This window comes from Osmia lignaria, chromosome 4, assembly GCF_051020975.1.
Source record: "Osmia lignaria lignaria isolate PbOS001 chromosome 4, iyOsmLign1, whole genome shotgun sequence".
In the NCBI taxonomy this organism is placed as follows: Eukaryota; Metazoa; Arthropoda; class Insecta; order Hymenoptera; family Megachilidae; genus Osmia; species Osmia lignaria.
This window is the reverse complement of record NC_135035.1, coordinates 7,819,188-7,832,575: the sequence shown is the minus strand read 5'-3', so window position 1 is coordinate 7,832,575 and position 13,388 is coordinate 7,819,188.

Sequence of the window (13,388 nt, the reverse complement as noted above, 5' to 3'; positions counted from 1 at the left end):
TCTCGTGCGTGGGAGGTTGCGAAGAGAATTGAGCGATCCTCGTCGAAGAATGAAAGGAAACGGAAAGACGTCCGCACCCTCTTAGTGTGATTATGAAACACTTTTATGCGAATCAAGGGAGGTAATTCTAACCGAAGTAGGATTACAGTCTTCGATAGACAGACAGAATTTACATTAAAATTTCAAGAAGATTTCGGGGACCAGTCGGTTTCCGTTTGAACGGTAGATTAATGACGCTATGTAAATTCGCGCTATGCTTTACAGCTTAAAATTTCCATACAAACGTAATTTTCAGCAGCACGTTCGCGTTCCCCGTCAGAGATGTATTATTCCTCATGTTTCGTTAAAGAGTACGCCGAAATGTTTGCGGAACGTCGTCTATAAAAATCATTCTGCTTACGAGCACACGGATCACGACGTCGTTCTCGGAATACTATTTTTATGAGTTTATGCAACGATTTCGTAACGCATCGTTCGATTAGCTATTGCAGTAATAAAACAAGAATATCCCTTCCGAATTACATTTTCCAAAGGCGTAAAGCTTCCAGGAGAAATCCCATAATAAATTTATAAAATTGCGAAGCATCTGATAACATTTTTTTCTAATTCCCTTCGCATAGGTGAAACGTTAGTCTAGGTCCGCGTATAACAACGTTCTTTTCAGTGAAACGAAGCTCAAAGGTAAATCTGACGGGTTGTCAAAACATTTTTACCCATCAAGGATGGTTGGCTTCTTTGTGGAAACACGACGAGGTGGGCTTCCGTTCGAGTTGCTCATAATAGGAACCGACACCAGGCCGACGAACGTTCGATTTGGATTAACGCCAGCATCGACATTAGCCTCTGGCTTCGCGTTCGAACGAAGAATAAATTGGAAAAGAGCTTATCGCGTGATATCCTCTCCCACCGTCCGCGTTAATCTTGGACTTGTCCGAAACGTTATCCACGAGAGGAATGCACCGGATATGGTGCGTCGTCGCGTTACCCATCGCTCATTCGCTAATGTCAACTCATTTATTTAGCAACGGTTTGCCAACGAGGCCGGAATTTCCCCCGGCAAACAACGTATTAACGTCGACAGAGCGGTAAGAAAAGGGACGGAGAGAGATCATTTTCGAGAATAATAGGGTAATATGTGGTTTTCCCGAGAAATTACAGCTCACCTGCCCCCGCTACGCTCTGCCCCGACAGCGAAACAATTACACGAATTTGGTATTTTAATTTCACCGTCGGGAAATTCTAATTTCTCTCGTCTTATTTCGGTCCGCCCCCGTAAATTACCAACGGAATTAAACTATTTTCATTACGCTGTTCAAAAATGTACATTGCGTTGTCGGAAGAGAACTATGGATTTATAAGCTACCAGCATAGCTCCCTTGAAGAAAATTTTAAGAATGATAGTGAAGGTGGCAAATCAAGATAAAAGGGGAATCGCAAACACACAGGTCGAATTATACGCATCATGGGACAGAGGTCGTAATCGCAAATGGGTTTAATGGCTTTAGCGTTTGCTTCGTATGTGACCGTGGTTTGTTCGCAACGGACCAGTCAGAAAACAATTTGCGAGACACATATGTACATCCTCGGAAAACTATTTACTACATATGATGACCACGGTAATGGTGGGAGCAGACGAATCTCTGCCCAGCTACGGGGGCTACGAGCGGATGCTCCAGGACAGTCCACGAAGTCGATATTAATTATTCCGTAGCGTGGCAGCAATTTATACGAGTTATTATTGTTTACCGCCACTCCAGACGGCCGAGCCATGGGCAGAAATTTTCCCAGAAATTTCCCGACGATCGATCGTTATTGCTCGCCGAACCGTTATTCCGTTTCATTAACAATGTTTCGAGAATTACCAACCGCTCGTTGTTCTGCTCGTCCCTCTACCGAAATTCGTTGTCGAATAATTCGTGAAATTTTCAAGTGTATTTGCGGAACGTATTTTAAAACCTTGTTTTTGCAAACTATTTAAAATAAAAATATTTTCACGCAGAATTCGACAGACGCGTTTCGAATGGAATAACGAATTCGTTACACAGATTCAGAGGATTCTGATGGAACGCTCAGACCCCGACGATAGGACCGTTTAGATACCGATTACTGGCTCATCCTATAGGTGATCGATTTGTATATATAGGGATAATCGATTAGTCTGTTTACCGTGCGTGACCCTCGACTGGATTATGCCTGCAATCGATTAACCAGAGAACCGATCCACCACATTCGGTTAACAGATACTGATACATCCTACTACAATTAACCGCTTAGCGGTGTGCTCGAATTACCTAATACTCTTCGTCACGTTCTGTTGACTTTGAATCGTGACCACTGTGGCGTGGCCATACTGCTATACGTAACGACGACTTCGATACATTTGTCTCCGGATCGCAAATCTGACCCGTACAGTTGCGCGTGAAGCGCAAACGCGATCCGTTTACACTAATTTGGAATTTGTTTTCATACCAAGTTTCACTGGAACGATCGAACCCTGAGAGTTTCTAGAAAATGCAATCTATTGAAGTTACGATTCAATTTCAAAAGTATTTCGAATTTTACATCGCAAAAGTTGAAGTATTGTTAGTGCACCAACAATTTAATCTCATCGATACTCGTTCTATTTCCAGGAGCTCGTAAGTTCATACCAGTGAACAGAATTTCGTCGTTCACCAAAGTCCTGTGAAACTTCATCCCCTTCTCGAAGAAGTACTCCTTTCATACGTACAAAGTAACCAAAATCGGGTCAGATCTAAACACAACCCCCCGAGGAGAGACGGATTCAAGAGACAAACATAGAAGCCGAGTATCTCGGTTTCAGTTAGACGTCTTGGTTTCTGACAAATCAGACCAACCGCTGGTCCAAAGCGAAAGACGAGTCGCGGTGGATTTCTAGCGTGGAACGAGTACAAACAGCGAACGCAAACGGATAGAAATTCGTTGCGGAGCGACGCGTGCAATGACAGCGCATCGAGTGCATCGTCTTGGAGAAATCCCGTCCCTCGTTTCCCCGAGGCTTCAGCAGACAATTCCGTAGAGGGTAGGGTGCTGCCGCGCGGCGGAAGAAAGGGATGGCATCCGCAGACGAATTCCTCGAGCGCTTTCGTCGGTGCTTGAAGAGGCTCTCTCGGTGTTCGAAAAGAGGCGCCGGTGAATCCGTGGGCCTGTTTACCCGTAGCTCGAACTTTAAACCTCGTAGGTGAGGCCGACCGTAAATCAAGCGTCTCAAACCGGCCACCTGTGGCGTCGCGGCGCCCCTACCGTTCGGTGCTCACCCCTGGAACGCTGCAGTCTCGTCCCGGGGCTCTTCTTTCCCTTCCCCGAGCGTGGCTTCGTAAACACCGATACTTGAAGATGAAAACGCGCCGCGTCCAAGCGGATCGAGGAGAACGGGTTAGTTACGCGCGCTGGTCGCCCCGACGATAAGATCGCAGAGGGTAACACGGATGTTTTCAAAGGGTCGCTCGTCCCTTAAATCTGAACTGGAAGTTAACACCCCGTGTGAAAAGTAATTGGGGGTGGTTTGTTGCATATGCTCGTCCAGATGAGCCAGCCTCGTTTCCAACGGCGGTTTCGTATTAATCCTGCATCGGTGTCGGTTGAAAGCTTCCAGGTCTCGATGCTTACCGAGTTTCTTCGAGCTGACGTGGTCGGCAGCTGCTTCTGGAAACGAGCCTGGCTCGCCATTAAGGGATTCCACTGGCGTCCGTCGGTTCGAATGACGACCTCCAACGATCCAGAAAATAAACCTCCGGTCTCCACCTTTCTCGTACACGGTCCTTCGTCGCCGGGCCTGGGGTTATGAACCCTCACCGACGGCCAACACATATCCGCCAGCAGTACCTTCTTTCCTGGATCTCGTAAAGGGAAAGGGACGTTGACGACCTCGTGATCGTTGACCGCTACGTTTCCAGCTTCTAAGGTCGATCGTACGACCTTGCCGATGGGAATCAACGAGACTGGACCTCCGGAGGGAAATGTCTCGTTGAAGTTCCTCGAGAAACGTTCGGAGGAGTTTCCACGGATTTGCTTGAAAAGCGATTATCGAAGTTCGGATTGAAGATTAATTCGAATCATAAACAGGGAACGAAGGCTCGAAATCAAGAGGGTACTTAGCAGAGCATTCTTACATTTAACGGGAAAGAAATATTGGACAGTGGTGGGTCGTTTAATAGAGCGCAACGATGCCTGGCCCGTTCGTCGAAGCGTTAAAACAATTAAAGTAATCCCGCGGAAATAATCTTCGCGAGAGCAAGCTGTCGAGGTAGGAGGCTTTAAGCTTCGATGCCGGCGTATCTCTTTAAGCCGAGATAAGCACGAGCAGTTCAGAAAAGGAAGCTCGCAAGCCCGGCCGTTTATCATCGAGGCATAGCTATTTCGGGAACAATTCGACTCGTTTTAATGGCTCTCAAAATCAGAAGGAGACGAGAAAATGGACCATACCGGACGACCTAACGACAAGAATTGCATAGCCGGAAGATTGAGCAAGTGAAGCTGAAACAGGTATACCTTCCTTTCTTTAAAAAATAGGAAATTTTTAAAACCAAAGTTGTATTTTATTGATTCAACGACGGATCAAGAAAAGTAAATGAAATTAGATGAGATAAGAAAGGGGAATTGTGTTTCTCTTCGTCTTCGCGGTAAGTCTGGCCTCGTTGTTCAACAACCTCGAGCAGTTCTCTTTCCTTTTTTATTATTTTTCTTTTTTTTCAACTAATTGATACCCCTTTTGGCGAGCAAAGACAACGAGGTCGACGACGACAACGGGCCGGTGGGAGAACGAGGAGGGAAACGCTTTACCCCCACAGAAAGAGCTGTAATTAGGGGCTATTTATCGCTGGCCTTGAGGAAATTTCTTCCGTATCCCCTGCAACATTTATCTTACTTTCCTTCTACCCCCTTCTACTTCGACCGCCTTTCTCTGCCCTCCTCAACGACGAAGCCCGAGCGCCAGATTTACCAGTATTAGCGTCGAATGGAACACCGAGGGCGTTTAAGGCAAATTACGGAGATATCGTTAAAAGGACCCGGTTTTAAGCATATTTATGACCTTTCAGCCGCTAATTAAACCACCGACGGTGGTTACGCTCGGCGAAGAACAGAGAGTCTGCGACCGCTAAGCAGAGAAGGTACTCGTCTATCGAGGTTTCCTACGATCGTTCACTTTATGTACCGCAACGGTGATTTCGATGCCTGATTCATACATTAAATCATTGAAAATTTCAATTAGATGAAACGGTACTGATTGCCTCTAAATTCGATGTAACCCTCAGGATAGGTTCTCAGAAACTCACGAAGACCGAGTGTCTACGTTTTCAGTTAAGAGGTCGGGGGTCGTTTCGTCCCCGTGTTTAAACTACGTTCACGTATCTCGTAAATTGGAAATAAAAGCACGTTCCATGCCACGAATTTAATCACCATAACCGAACACTTCATCGTGATTCGTGGACGGAGGGTATCGTACGCGTTCCATCATCCGCGCTCCGTTATCCCGGTTGCAATCGATACTATCAGGGTTTTCGCTTTCATAACGGGACGGATTATGTACGATATAAAGTGTGCTTTTGAATAAATTTAGATCGCTATCTCGCGGCGCTTTGGTTCTGTAACCCGTGTTCCGTTCACAAATTTCCTTGCCCCTCTGTTTTTTTTCTCTCTCCCGCCAGGCGAACATTATCGGCGTAATGAAATTCAGAAAGGAAGCGCATTTTTAACGTCGGTAAGCGAGCTTATGTTGCAGCGAAAAGATTATGCAAAGCGTTAGACTGCCGGATGAATCTCATTAAAAGCGGACCGTCACACGAAGACGGGGGGATGAACGAGTCGAGTGTTTTCACTTACGACGGAGATGGCAAGGACGGGTAGGTAGTTAAGGAGGCCAACCTTCAAGGTGGCGACGACGTCGGCGGACACTAATATAATTGTCCCTTCGATCACGTGATCTCCTACCGGCTAATGACGTCATTACGTCACGCTAATAGCCCTGTCCTAACAGGCTGTCGAGACTGGAACTCGAGACTTCGGCCGCCTATCTTTTATCTTATATTTATCCTTCTTCTTCCTAAAGATCTTATCTCCTTCGCGGAAATAAATGCGTGATAAATTCAACGGCAGGTAAATTGTCAATGGTCGAGGAGGAAAGGAGAAAAAAAATTTTCAAGGGTGCCGTCGAACAGGCCGAAGAAAATCTCTAAAAAGCAACGCAGCGAGAATTTAGCCCGCGTTTGTGTCACGAATTTACCGCGTCCCCGTTAACGGACACGCGCAAGCCCGTTAACACCCGGAGCTTTTTTTTTTTTTTTCCACCGCGGCGCACTTTGAATTTATTTTCAAGCCGCGGGCGCTGCCTTCACAAAGAATTCTCGCCGAGGCCGAGCCACGAAGATTTTTAATGCGTTTCACCGCGTCACAGAATTTCTAACGAACCACTCGTGTCCCTCAAAGGGTGATTACCGTGGCAACGATTACACCGACGATTCCCGTAGCCGTTCCCGCGGACTCGAGACAGTACCGGCACCGGTGTTCCGCGCACAATGCGGCACACAGACAGGCGCAGAGGTAAAAGAGTATCCTCGAACCCGTCGACACGTAAAATCAAGCACGACGAGGCGAAACTTGATTATAATTACGATTTTCCCCCCAAGTACACTCGAGGCGGCGGAGTAACGAACTGCACCCAACAGCCACGCCAAACATTTGCCTACCCCTGTATGCAACCGTTGCTGCATTCTCTGCATCTTTGTGCAACAGGGTTGTGTGCAACCCTATCCAAAGGGAACTTCCGTAATATCGAGCGTCCCGCGCGCACGTACAAGCCCGCTCCCACGCACGTACACACGTTTACACTCGTTGTTACAGGAAAGTGAACGCCACTGTATGAGAATACCATCGCAGACGTGATTAGGGTATATCAACTATAACGTAGCAAGCGTATCGCTTTCCAAGAGTCTTGCGTTACTTCGAGACGATACCGCGGGGTAATTTTATAATATAATTGCAACCCTGATGGACTTTAAATACAATTTCAAATCTGATAATTTTTCCTTTACAAATTAGAATCGCCATCGATCGGATATTCCAATTATTTCAATTCGTACAAGATTCACCCCTCGTTCCGTCAGGACTACCCTCCGTGCAACGGTTGTTATACAACGACCCAGATGTTCTCGAGCGTCGGAACACGAGTATACTAATTTATATCGCGCTACGACGTCGCGTTTCACTCTACATTTCCTATAATTATCCTTGGATACGGAGCAGAGCGGAAACCGATAGGAGAGATAGCAGGAAGAGGTTGCAGCTCGAAACGAAAGACGGCACACTCGAGACGCGTGTGCATCCTCTGAATATTCTCAACGACCTTACTCCATTTCGCCCAGCTACGTAGAAATGGCCGTGCGAAATACATACAAACGGGATAGGAAAGAATGGAAGGTACATCATTATTGGCGAACGTAGATTCACGGCCGATCGCTTGCCGAAAGCTGCTGATGCAAGCCTCGTTAAACACAAGACGAGAAAAGAGGACTTCATTGTTACCGTCTTTTCCTCCACTTCTCGTTTCCCTCTGTTTGTCCCGCGCTTCTTTTCTATCTTCTCGTATCTTAACAATCCTCCCTTGGAACTTTCAACCGGTCTCGCTCGAGCATCCAGATGGTCCCTGGTCATTACCCGGCTCCTCCGTAACGAGCCCGTAAAGGAGTACGTGTACTCGCTGAGCCGCGTACATTCGCGGTACTATACCGTTTTTTCTTTTTCTTTTTTTTTTTCCAACTCGAGGAAACGTTGTTCTTCCAGCACTGTTAAGCTCGTTGGATCATCGCGCGCTGTCTGATTAAACTCGTCCGGGGAAAAAGACATCTTTCTGTTTTCTACTTTCCATTTTCTCTTCTAAACTGTTTTGCTATTTTCCTTCATTTCAAATCGTTTAATTACGCGTAATTTCAAGCAAACGGTTCCTCATCGATTCCGTCTAATAGGCTTTCAATGATGTTCGAGATGTTGAAATCACGCGGGTAAGAAAGATCCAGGGAGATATAGCAACGTCAGGATTATTCTAGCCGCTGATTAAACCGTTTCATCTACCCTCTCCACGATCACAATTTCGACGTCGCGATCACGCTTTCCGCGCCGATAAAGGACATAAATTGACGAAGGATCGGAACGGGTGGAAGAGGTTGGAGAAAAGTGGAAAATGTATTCCCAGGGTTGCCCTGCTTCCTTTTTCTTGGCTCGATTCCTTGTCTATTGGTTCTCGGAATCGCGGAAACTCAGTTATCTGCTCTGATTCTTTTAAATCGATCCGGGAGGAAGTCGATGCTTGCGGTGACTCTTGTAACCCGCATAACGAGCCAGCGAAATAACACGACCGTTCGAAGAAGTCGCGAAACTTCTCTGTTTCACCAGCTTCGAACGATGCTCGAGCAACGTTTTTAAATGGCAGACGCGAAACTCGGGTACCCGTTGAAATAATTAAACATCGTCGAGTTTCTTTCTCGTCCTCCAACTTTTGCGGTCGTCCTCTTTCAACCCGGCTGACCGATATCTTCTTCGACCTTTCGTTTTCTTGCCGGACGGATCGTCAAGGATAAACCAACGAGATAGAAGGAACGAAAGAAAAATGATTGCACTCCTCTGCTACTTCGTTTTTTCTCGCACCCCCGAGTCTGGATACGTGTTGATTAGTTCTCTTAACTGCGCAATCGAGCCTCCAGGAGCCTTCGACTTGAACCAGGTCGATTCGAGATCGGAACGATCGACGCGTGAACTTTTATACCCGAACGGTATCCTTTAATTGAGCTCGGCTACGGTTCCGATTAATTGAACACGCTCGAATCGTTATTTTGTGCTACCTTTAGCAGCCCCCGTTGCCAATTCCCTCGACTTTCGACGTAGTTCCCTTCGTAGAAACGTAGTTTGTTGTAACAAGCTTTGTTTTTCCTCATTAACTGGAAGAACAAATATTAATCTGTTCTTAATTAGCGAAGGACGTATGAAGAACGTAAATTGACCGAGAAAAAGAATTTTCTTTAATTGTGTCTTCAAGTGTACGTGGACTGGATCGTGTAATTAGGTACACTTGTAAAAGAAATTGAAGTCGAAGAAAAATGGATCTTCTTTAGAAGTAGAAATGTGCTTCATAGCTCAGACGGTGTCTGACTTATCACGGTCTTATACTACTTCATTCATTCTTCGCGCTCCATTAATTCATTCAGAGATGGATGATCGTCGAGTACATAAGCATAAAATAATTATTTTTCATTCGAATTTCAAAGTAAATACGAGCACCCTTAAATATTTCTAAATTTTCTCTGTTACTAAACAGCGTTTAAATCGGCCATCAGTGATCCTCGTGACGGTGAATGTATTAAGGGTAACTGCAGTGCGCGATAATGAAAAACGATCGGTCGTTTATCTTGTTTTCACGGTGTTTTATGAAAAGTAGAGTATCGACAGGAAGTTGTACGCCAAGCAGCGTATTAAAATCGACGCTTCCAGCGAGATATTTCGCGATCGATTTACATGCTACAATACAAGAACCCTTTCCCCCCCGATTTGCACCGATATATCCGGCGCAGCTGGAATCCGATCGCCAGACGACGTTGCAATAAGTGCATCGGAATTTCAATATGCACGTAATAAATCGGCGAACTCGGCTGCTTATTTAAATACTTTAACCCTATACACAAAACCTATAGATGATAGGAATTCCGATTGAAATTCCGATTCGTCGATCTTCCCATCCTGTTCTACCGTGCAAAAAATAAAATTATACAAAAATGATGAAACAATAGATAGACGAAGAGGCATGAAGTTTGCGAAGACATTAAATACCCCCACCGCAATAGCAACGAGCCACGCTTACGAGGCATAAGTTACGACTGGAATTAGTCGTGAGTTCGAAACGCTAATAAGGAGTTATACGTTCCTTGCCTAAAGAACTTTGAACACTTGCCTTTCTCCTTCCAAGTGTGTGTGCGTTCGCCTTAAGTGGCGGTAGTAGGGTAGCCGTGCGCTATAAAATAATTGAATTTCGAGTTCAAAGGGCTTCGCGCTGATGACATTACCTTACACTCGACGACGCAATTAAGGTGTATAAAGCGCCTCGTCTACGACCCTCTCTGAATTCCACGATGAATGATAGTTTTTCGGTCACACAGATACTTTTATCATAGAACTGATATAAATACCATAATCAGCTGCTCGATCTCCGTGGAATTTGTTTAAAATTCGTTTAGGGTTCTTAATTACTTCCAATTCTCCGAGTTGATAAATTACAAAATAACCGATGTAGTAATAGAAATACTAACAAATCCGATAGCTAAATCTTCGATGGAGATCTAACGAGTAATACTTCGCGAACATAACCAGCGACAAAACTTTCTTTTAGCCCGGGGTGCAGGTGAAAGAAGGAAGAGGGCTTTGGAAAGAGGTGGATGCGGTGATTTTGTAGCGAAACCCAGCACCGCGGTTGTACCGACTGCCAGCCCTTCTGCCCCTTTTCAGCCCTCAGCGTCCCATAGCTCTTTCCTCGGTCTCCGCCGCTGGAAACTCGCTTCATCCGGCAACTTGCACCGCCTCATTCTTCCCTCGTGCCACCCTGCGACCTTTTCACCCCTGTGTGCACCAACCCCCTCCACCGTCTTCCCCTTGGGGCGGTAGAAACGACGGAAGTACGAAACTTTAGCCGCGACTTCGACTTCGTGGGATCGTCCGCTAGCGTTGTTGAAACTTTCGAAGCATCGCGGTTGGGCTGCCGCAATCATTGCTCACCGATCCTGATCGTTCTCTTATACAGAAGGAAACAGCGGATTAAGCGTTAATTCGACGCAGAATTAATTATCCTTTATAATAATTTCTGATAAAAAATTCATCGAAAACTATCGGTCCACGGGTTGCGATAACACCTTCGAGTTTCTTCGAAGAAAGAAGGAAGAAAATCGTAGAGCGTCGAGGCGTATATCTTTTATAAATGAACGTTATACGAGAACGACCGCCCCATTAATATAATGGCAGCGACGTGCACGGACTTCTATAATCTTTGTCGCGACGCAATTATTTCCGCGAACGTTATCTTCCTTCCATAACTTCTTTACGATCCGCTGAACACCCGGTCTTCCCGGCATTTTGCATCAACAGCATGAAATTATTACGCGTGTCATGCATCGTCTGGCCTCCCATCGTGCAAAGAATATCAACAGAAATTCTGGAATACGCTTGCGACTTGTGTTAGCAGATTGAAACGCTATGCGAAATGATAAATTCACTCTCCTCTGGTCTCATGTTAAATACATTTACACACCACACCGCGACTCCTTATACACGTACTTCCAGTATTAATTACGAGACTGTAATTACGAATACAGCTTCCGGAAGTGGTACACGTTTCCCTTCAGTTTTTCAACTGACCGTTTATATTCCACATCTTTTTCCAAGAGGGAACATTTTCTTCCGTAAGCCGGATCTGCTCGAAACTTTTCTGAAAAATTGGTATTGTAATTGAATCGCCCGAGTCGCGCAAAGAGTGTCTGCGATTTATCAGATTTCGCTAGATTCCCTGTTGCTCGCGGAATTTTCGCAATAAAACAAGGGTGTTAACGTCTTTGGAAACGTTAGAACCTGTCTGATAGATTATTTCAGAAAGAAGGAAATAATAGAACGGCTGGGAAAATTTGTACGATTTTTCTTGTATGGATATGGGTCGTTTAAGAAACTCCAAAGTAAAGAGTGCCTAAGGAAATGATCATATAAAGAAAAAAGCAGTAATTGTGTCATCTGATAGTAGATTACATTTCGACCTAGTTCGAGTTTCCCGATGGTCGTAATTAGCGTAGTTACTTAACGTTCCGATCCAACTTTCATGCGGCACTAATTAAGTTCCTTGCTTGAAGGATGTAATGCAAATGAAGTACATAAGTAGCGTGTATCACCCGTCGAGTTTGTTGTTCGATCAATATTTAAGCATCGAGAAGAATTTTCCCACGAATTATAAATTTAAATTGATATTGATGTGTTGGTAATAAGTTTATACGTCTTGAAATATCGGAGGATGAAAACTCGAACGTCGTCGTCGATGTTCAGACACGGTGTCTGTTAGCTTTTCCTGTTTGCATTCGTTACACGCAAGAATTCGAACGGAAGCCTTGTTTCGGGGCATGTTTCACAAGTTTTCACCGATGCGTCAGCGAAACTTGCTTGATTGTACAACAACGGCCGGATGCAGCTAGGAAAGACCGATGCAGGTGCCTGTATGTATCTAGCCGGGTAACAATTCCCGGTGGCGCAGCTGCACAGTTGCTTCCTCTACCGACTGCATTCGCTAATTAGGTTCACCGAGACATTTGACCAAAAATTTTTCTTACCAAACTCTAGGTGCGATTTTATCAAATTCTAATATACGAAAGTCAAAACGATGCAGAAATAACAGCGAACTTCAAAATCCCAAGGACGGTAATTAAATTTCCAACAACGAAAGTTTTCACGCGACTCCTCCGATTTACAGGGTAGATCAGAAAGAGGCGACTTACCAAACCGAGTTCCTAAATGCTAGAATTTCAGCTACTCTCGTTCACGATGTTGGAATGCACACACGCTGCGACATCTCCCCAGGGCACAGTTGCTAATTAAGATGACTGAAGATGCCGGATCGTACAGTTGGAACAGAGCTGTAATCACGATCGACACACTCGCAATATCTCCATCCGTGTAATCGTCGAGATTCAAACTTGAATTTCTCCGTACTATCGATTTTCCGAGTTTTCATCCCGCCGGTGTCTCGGTGCATCGGTTGTTTGTCCCTGTTTCCTCTGCCGACGCGACGGAGCTTGTTCATTTTCACACGGGAAAGCGGCTCGATTCGATAATCGATACGCGTGGAATTTCTTCGCTCGAGTGACAGGAATTCCCTTATGGGGTAGCTGGTGAATATGCAGGCATGTAGCATACGTGGTAACTATTCGTGGAACCGTGTCTCCAGCTGTCTCGTATCCTACTCGCTTGGCTGCTGCGTCGGTTCGGTATGCGGCTACAATCGAACTGTCTTCCGGTTTATTTCCCTCCCTCGGGAGAAACCTATTTTTCTCGACTCGTCTTCCAATTTCAATTTCCCGGTATCGTTCTTGCCGAGCTCCTTTGAAGCTTCTCGTAATACTTCCTCTTCCTACTCTTGCGATCCACCTTCCTCCTTCGTTATCTTCTCGTTACGTTACGTTTATTTGGTATGCGATCAATTTTTATTCCCCTCCAATCAAATAGAAGAATTATTTCATCGATTTCGCGTAACTTGGAAGAATTGTAATCGTAGTCGAATATGGCCCATCGTGAATGGGTTTGTAATGGCCAATCGATGGTCAGAGTTCGATAAACAAGTAATCGATTGGACGCGATGT